We start from the raw sequence: 8,706 nt of genomic DNA, 5'->3' as shown, positions 1-8,706 counted from the left end.
TTTTTTTTACTTTACAATATTGTATTGGTTTTGCCATACATCCACATGCATCCGCCACAGGTGTACACGTGTTCCCAATCCTGAACCACCCCCCTCCCACCTCCCTCCCCATACAACCCCATGGACTATAGCCCTCCAGGCTCCTCTGTCCATAGTATTTTCCTGGCAAGAATACTGCAGTGAGTTGCCATGCCCAGTCCAGGGATTGAACCCCTGTCTCTTAGATCTCTTGCATATAAGGTTGGCAGGCAGGTTCTTTACCACTAGCACCACCTGGGAATCCCATATACATGTACACACACATACATAGTCAGGCTTGGGAAAATACAGTTGGTATATATTCTTAAATCCATCTGTAGGGTTTCTGCTTCCTAGTTGTAGGAAGCAGAGCTTTAGGATCAGTTCTAGGTTTAAGTACCAGTTCCTTCACTGGCTCAGATGAGAAAGAATCTGCCTGCAATACAGGAGACCCAAATGCAATCCTGGGTTGGGAAGATCCCCTAAAGAAGGAAATGGCTACCCACTCCAGTATTCTTGCCTGGGGAATCCCATTGGCAGAGGAGCCTGGGGGCCTACAGTCCATGGGGTTGCAAAGAGCCGGACACGACTGAGTGACTAAGCAAAAATGATAAGAGTTTTCAGTTTGATTGGTTATTTGATGAGTTGACCAAAATCTTTTCATGGCAGCGAAGTTTTAGTTGTAACTTGAAAATATTGACCGAGAAATTACCCAGGACCTCTGAGTTCAGGACTTGGCTTCATTTGCCAGCTTCAGTTTTCTAATCTGCATGTTGGAGATAGCCATTCTTATTTCAGGTAGAATTTGAAGAAAATGGGATTTCAAGCAGAGTACTTTAACAACACGTAAGTTACAAAGTTTAAGCTATATGTGCACTTCTTTTTTTTCACATGGTGCTTCTAAAATCGAAATGGTTTAGAAACTTTTTTGGTGTTTATGTAAAACTATAGGTAAATCTGGGCCCTTGCTTTAATGTATAAGATATTTGAATTAAAAAAAATACTTGGGGAAATACAGTTGTTTTCAGTGACTAATGTATTGATACAATTCAGACCCAAACTTTTAAACATTTTCCTAGAAATAGAGGGAGAAGTCAGTACTTGGTAAATATTTATTGTTCAGTGGCTAAGTCGTGTCCAACTCTTCATGACCCCGTGGACTGCAGCATACCAGGCTTCCCTGTCCTTCACTCTCTCCTGGAATTTGCTCAAACTCATGTCCATTGAATCAGTGATGCCATCCAACCATCTCATCCTCTGCCACTCCCTTCTCCTCCTGCCCTCAGTGTTTCCCAGCATCAGGGTCTTTTCCAGTAAGTCAGCTCTTCACATCAGGTGGCCAAAGTATTGGATCATCAGCTTCAGCATCAGTCCTTCCAGTGAATATTCAGGACTGATTTCCTTTACGATTGACTAATTTGCTGTCCAAGGGACTCTGAAGGTATGGTTTGTGTCAAATGTTTATGTCAACATAGACACTGAGTTTCTGTCCTTTAGAACTTTTCTGTCTTTATATCTCCTCTAATTCCATATTACATTGAATTCTTTTGAACTAAATGTATTAGCTCTTTTTCTAAAGATCTTATTTTCTGATACCCTACTAATGATTGAGTGTAACTTTTAGAAACTACTAATTATGCTAAGGGATTCCCTGGTAGCTCAGCTGGTAAAGAATCTGCCTGCAATGCATGAGACCCCAGTTCAATTCCTGGGTCCAGAAGATCCACTGGAGAAGGGATAGGCTACCCATTCCAGTGTTCTTGGGCTTCCCTAGTGGCTCAGCTGGTAAAGAATCTGGCTACGAAGCGGGAGACCTGGGTTCTATCCCTGGGTTGGGAAGATCCCCTGGAAAAGGAAATGGCTATCCACTCCAGTATTCTGGCCTGGAGAATGCCATGGAGTTGCAAAGAGTCAAACATGACTGATTGACTTTCACTTTCAATTATCCCAAAAAGAGGTCTGAGTCATTAATCTGAAGATTTTTCATATTAAAAATCAAGAAAGAAAAAACAAGACTCAGAAGTGAAACAGATGATAGAATTAATAGACAAGGATGTGAAAACAGCCATTATAATCATTCTTCACATGTTCTGGAAGGCAGACTACATGAGCGTGATGAAGAAAATGGAACATATAAAAAAGATCCCAATTGAACTTCTAGAGGAAAAAAAATACCATATCTGAAACAATGTAAAGCAACAAAAACTTGTCTTCACTCTTTTGTGGGGTTGTATTTGTGCTCTTTAAATGCTCCTTTGAAAGGCAACTGCTGAAATTCAAGTCCAGTTAACCTACTTTTCTTCCACCCCTCTCCCCTGAGATGGCTTTGTCTGGGTGCTGGTTAAATGCTTTTGGGAAATTATTAACCTTGGGAACTGCCTGACTACTGCTGTTCATCACTTTAATGCTGGGCACGAAGCCTCAGATTTACCGTAGCTAGGTGGAGGAAAAAGTGTCTTGTGATTTCAGTCTGGTCTCAATTCAGTTTTCTGGGTTTTGGCTTCTTCACCTGTAAAATAAGAAGGAGACTGTATTACCAAGTCCAAGCTCATACTTCTTACCAAATGACAGGCCAGTGAATCAAGAGACAAGGTGTTATGGCAAGGAACAGCACCTTTATCTGGAAAGCCAACAAACTGAGAAGATGGTGGACTCATGTCCCAAACAACCATGTTACCCGAGATAGAAAGGGATGGTTGTGGGGAGAGGGGGTTGGTTGGTTGTTGCAAACTATTTGGTGTCAAGAATCCTTTGTTCTTGCAGCTGTCCATGTAGGTCAGGTCACTCTGTTCCTGTAAACCTCCGACAACACAAATATTCTCTATTCTGCAACTTTTCATCTCTATGTGATGAGAAAAGTGTTATACCTTTAACGGTCAAAGCCTTGAGAATGGGCTTTCCTATATATTTCAGGCTGTAGATGACATTATTTTTACAGGAGATGGAGAACCAGCATGAGTAAGCATAGGCAACAGAGCCCAAGGGTTCGAGCTAAAGGAATAGACTCAATGTGGAGTCAGATTTGTTCTCTGTTACAAATGGGATTGTTGGGATCCAGTGAACATTGTTAAAACTTGGGAGAATGTAAGTCTTCATGTTGTCACTTCTTAACTGTCTCTAGTATTTCATTCATTCTTGTAGTTGTTCGGTCGCTCAGTGGTGTCTGACTCTTTGCAACCCCAGGGACTGTAGCATGCCAGGCGTCCCTGTCCTCTGGTGGTCCAGTGGTTAGGGCTCTGCACTTCCACAGCAGAGGGGCCTGGGTTTCAATCCCTGGTCTGGAAACTAAGATCCTGCATGCCGCATGGTGCAGTCAAAGGGGAAAAAAAAAGTTGAACCATAATTTAATCCATTTAAGGCCTTTTGAAGATAAAACTAGGGTTCAGCTGATAGGGTACTTTCAGTCTTCCACAGTCTTATGTTTCCAGCTCCTCACTGATGTTCTAAAGAACATAGGAATGAAATTTGTGCCGTGTGCCGAAGCCTCGGCAGAAGACCCTGTTTCTCAAGACAACAAAACTGTAATCTGTGTTGAAATAGCCTTCCTAGAATGTCCTTTGTCCCTTTTCACACCGTCTCCCAAGACCCAGCAGCAGTCTTCTCTTTAATCAGCAGATCATTTTCATGATCTACCTGGAAGTTTGCTTCTTCCCTAGTCACCTCCTTCCACCGCCACTGGGCAGCTACTAATCTGTTTTGTGTCCCTATGATGGCCACCCCATGTTTGATGAGGGGTGCTGGAAAGGTGTGTGAGGGATCTCAGTAAAATGAGGTGGGCCAGGGAATGTGATGTATTGCATCTGGTCTGCTACAGGTGGCCTGGGGGCTAAATACCTCTAACCACCTGGTCCCACCACTCAATGGCAAATAGATGGGGGAAAAGTGAAAACAGTGACCAATTTTATTTTCTTGGGCTCCAAAATCACTGTGGACAGTGACTGTAGCCACTGATATGGTTGGATGGCATCACTGACTCAAACATAAGTTTGAGGAAATTCCAGGAGATAATGAAGGACAGAACAGAGGAGTCTGGTGTGCTGCAGTTCATGCGGCCACAAAGAGTTAGTTGGACATGACTTAGAGAATGAACAACCAAAATCATTTGATTTGGCCCAAGTATGCATGAAAAACATTTTCCCCCCAAAGTGGAGAGATGTAATGTTTTTTGTTTTTTGTTTTTTAATATATATTTATTTATTGGGTTGCCCCAGGTTTTAGTTGTGGCAAGCAGGATCTTTAGTTGCAGCATGTGGGATCTAGTTCCCTGCTGCTGCTGCTACTAAGTTGCTTCAGTCGTGTCCGACTCTATGCAACCCCATAGACAGCAGCCCACCAAGCTCCCCGTCCCTGGGATTCTCCAGGCAAGAACACTGGAGTGGGTTGCCATTTCCTTCTCCAATGCATGAAAGTGGAAAGTGAAAGTGAAGTCACTCACTCAGTCGTGTCTGACTCTTCGAGACCCCATGGACTTCAGCCCACCAGGCTTCTCCATCCGTGGGATTTTCCAGGCAAGAGTACTGGAGTGGGGTGCCATTGCCCTGACCAGACATCAAACCCAGGACCCCTGCATTGGAGCATGGAGTCTTAGCCACTGGGCCAACAGTAATATGTTTTATTTTCCTTTTTCCTCTTTTTCCCCAGCTTCATTGAAAAATAACTGACCCATCACATGGTGTAAGTTTAATATATATTGCGTAATGATGACCACAATAAGGTTGGTGAACACATCTGTCACCTCACATAGTTATTTGCAGTTTATGAAATTTGGAATACCTTTGAATTTACAATAAGGGAGATTTTTCTTTTTAAAAAAATCCAGATTTCTGATTACTCAAAAAAATAAGAGCTCAGCAGGGCCTCGCCCCTCCATTGCTCAGTCAGCCAGGCTGAGCAGAAGCTATGCCCAAGGTGCAGAGAACATCTGCCCCTTCAGGTGGGCCCTGCAGGCTTTGAGTTTCTGAACACCTGGCATAGGGTCCTCAAGGAATGAAGGCTAGAGCTTGTGTGTGCATGAGAAAGAAAGGAGGGGGAAGAGTAGAAGAGTGAATGAGAAGTGAAAATTGAAGCCCTGTTTGGAGAGAGGCTTACACCAGAAGCTCCCAGCAGAAGTCCAGCTAATAAGGTGGTTTGTAGACGCACAGTGGGCTTTGGGAAATTAGTCTTTTATTTATGTATGTGTGTAATTTTGGCTGCACTGGATCTTTGTCATGGTGTGTGAGCTCCCTAGTTGCAGTGCATGGGCTCAGTAGTTGCAGCAGGCAGGCATGTTACCCGGTAATATGTGGCATCTTAGTTCCCTGACCAGGGATCAAATCCATGTTTCCTACGTTGGAAAGTGGATTCTCTACCACTGGGCCAACAAGGAAGTCTCAGGAAATCAGTCTTACGAGCCTCATGGGGAAGATTGGACAGGATTTGAAAAGATATGAAAGTATTCCTGGATTCTCTTAGCTGTGCTGCCATCTAATTTGCCCCTTGCTCTCTCCAAATACAACAGACAGCATGGTTTCAGCAGGCTGAGGACGAGGATGTGCCCATGGATGGAGAGCTGTAGAGGAGAGGCAGAAAGGGATGTTGAGAAGTGTAGCTGTCTACCTTCTGGGAGAATAAGCCTTGATTTGTATTGCTTACCAATGGTCACCGTGTAAATTCTCCCCACCGTGGCTGATTTCACGTCAGCAACATGAAGTCACTAAACTTGGAGAGAGAGGTATAATAGTAACACCATTATATGGTATTTCTACTGTACAGATATATTAGGGGTTCAGTTCATTTCAGTTCAGTTCAGTCGCTCAGTCGTGTCCGACTCTTTGCAACCCCATGAATCACAGCACGCCAGGCCTCCCTGTCCATCACCATCTCCCGAGTTCACTCAAACTCACATCCATTGAGTCGGTGATGCCATCCAGCCATCTCATCCTCTGTGGTCCCCTTTTCCTCCTGCCCCCAATCCCTCCCAACATCAGAGTCTTTTCCAATGAGTCAACTCTTCTCATGAGGTGGCCAAAGTACTGGAATTTCAGCTTTAGCATCATTCCTTCCAAAGAAATCCCAGGGCTGATCTCCTTTAGAATGGACTGGTTGGATCTCCTTGCAGTCCAAGGGACTCCCAAGAGTCTTCTCCAACACCACAGTTCAAAAGCATCCATTCTTTAACTAACCTTAAATACATAATAATAGTAAAATTATGCTGAAGCTGAAGCTCTAATACTTTGGCCACCTGATGCAAAGAGCCAACTCCTTGGAAAAGACCCTGATGCTGGGAAAGGTTGAGGACAGGAGGAGGAGAAGGGGCGACAGAGGATGAGAGGGTTGAATGACATTACCAGGTCAAGGGACATGAGTTTGAGCAAACTCTGGGAGAGAATGGAGGACCCAGAAGCCTGGCATGCTGCAGTCCATGGGGTTACAGAGTTGGACATGACTTAGTGACTGAACAACAACAAATAGTGAAATAGAGTAAAATAATTAGGAAGTGGAATGGTTTAAGTATTTGTTACCTATGTGTTTTTTTTTTTAACCTATGAGTTTTGTGGTTTGGGGGGCCATAGGGCACCTTAGTTGGAGAAGGAAATGGCAACCCACTCCAGTGTTCTTGCCTGGAGAATCCCAGGGACGGGGGAACCTGGTGGGCTGCCATCTCTGGGGTCACACAGAGTCAGACACGACTGAAGCGACTTAGCAGCAGCAGCAGGGCACCTTAGTTGCCCCACCAGGGATCGAATCCATGCCCCCGCAGTGGAAGCATGGAGTCCTAACTACTGGACCACAGGGAAGGCCCTTAACCTGTGTTTTTAATACAATCTTTTATCTTAAATAACTGTATTCTAATAGTGTCTGTGTTTAACAACCAGCTCACAAAATTCCTGGCAGTTGAACAGTCAACTCTCTTGAGACTTTTGAGCTAGCTCTATGATACCTCTGGGCCAAAGGTCGAAGCAGGCTCCTGTATCAGAGGCCTCTCGTGTTTACAAGTCCCACTGCAAGGAGTAATGGGACAGGAAGTGATTTATTTGGGGGCGTTCAAACCCCAAGCACAGGTGCAAGCACCGAGCAAGGCTGGATCTGGACTTGGCAGAGGACAAAAGGTTGAGGGTGAGATTCCCTTTGGAATCTTAAGGCAGCTGCAGCAGCTGCCCTTGTGGGAAAGATCCCAAGATTAGACCCAGGCACACTGGCCTCAGTCACACTCAGGTGGCCCAGTCTCTGCAGTCAGTTGTCCCCGTGTTCTGCCTTTGCCTTCCCTCCCCACCATCCTAAGTTTCAGCAGAGACAGGAGGTTGGAACTTTATTCTGCAGAAGCAGGGATGTTACCAGAGGGGCTGAGGAGCTCTGTAGGGGGTACGGGTTGTCCGTCGGCTGTACTTGAGACTGGCCTCCCCTTGTCTTGTTCCTCTCTGTCTGGGTCAGACTATAAACTGAGCACCACACGTAAAATTTAAATAACTTGCCCAGGGCTTCCCTGATGGCTCCGTGGTAAAGAATCTTCCTGCCAATGCAGGAGACTTGGGTTCGATCCATGCTCTGCAACAAGAGAAAGCACCGCCATGAGAAGACCAAGCATTGCAACAAAGAGTAGCCCCCACTCACGGCAACTAGAGACAAGCAGTGAAGACTCAGCACAGCCAAAAATAAATAAAATTTTTTGCCCAGAATCACACAGTAAGTGGCAAGACCAGACGGTCTGGCTCCAGAGCATGCAATCTTCACAACTTGATGGAAAAGAAATGTGGCAATTGAGTGGATGTATCATTCCTAATGACAAGAAATTCCAGAGCAGTGGTCGTTTGCAGCTGCTAAAAATGCTTGGGGAGATGTTGGGAATATAGAGCAGAGAAGTGGGGTTGGGGTTGGGAGTGCTGGTTCAGATTGGAGTGAAGGGAAGCCTGTGAACATTGGTACACCATTCATCTCTGTGTTTAGGGCTGGGGTGGGTAGAGGGAACTGGGCTCTCAGAAACAAAGAGGCCTCCTCTCTCCACTTCCAGGAGAGCACCCAAGAGACCAAGGCCGCCTAGATCAAAGCAGAAGTGGATCGAACACCTCCTGGATAGTTGATGTTAAAGGATTATTGTTAATTTTGTTTTCCTTTAAAAATTTTTTTATTAGAGTACAGTTGCTTTACAGTGTTGTATTAGTTTCTGCTGATCAGCAAAGTGAATCAGCCACATGTATATATATATGTATATATATCTCCTCTCTTTTTTGGATTTTCTTCCTATATTGTTGATTTCTTTTCCAGCTGTGATAATGGTATTATATAGCTATTTCCCCCCCGCTTTTTTTTTTTAAGTTTTTTATTTTAGCCGATGACTATTTCCCATAGAACCTGGGTCCCAGATCCATGAGAAATATCAGGACCCTAGAATGAAGGTGCTGGAGAGGGCCACAGAAACAGAACTCCATTCAGGAAAGATTCCAGATTCACCAGGAGACCTTTCTCGGGGTTTTGGGTGGGTTAATTACTTGGGGGAGTTTTGCCCTTAAACATTAAGTTCAGAGCCTTACTCAGCAGAGCCATCAGAGATAGGGTTGCCTGAGAGGTCACGAAGTATAACTGCAAAAGGACAGAATTTCAAGCAACAGAAGATGCAGTTTAGAGATAGACTAACTCTTGCCTGACTCATGACTTCATGGAAGTTCCTAAATCTCTCTATAATTTTCTTTTTTTGTTTTCTATTTCTTATTT

Source organism: Bison bison, unplaced genomic scaffold (assembly GCF_000754665.1).
Source record: "Bison bison bison isolate TAMUID 2011002044 unplaced genomic scaffold, Bison_UMD1.0 scf7180017864116, whole genome shotgun sequence".
Classification (NCBI taxonomy): domain Eukaryota; kingdom Metazoa; phylum Chordata; class Mammalia; order Artiodactyla; family Bovidae; genus Bison; species Bison bison.
The sequence above is the reverse complement of the archived record's forward strand: the minus strand, read 5'-3'. Positions refer to the sequence as shown.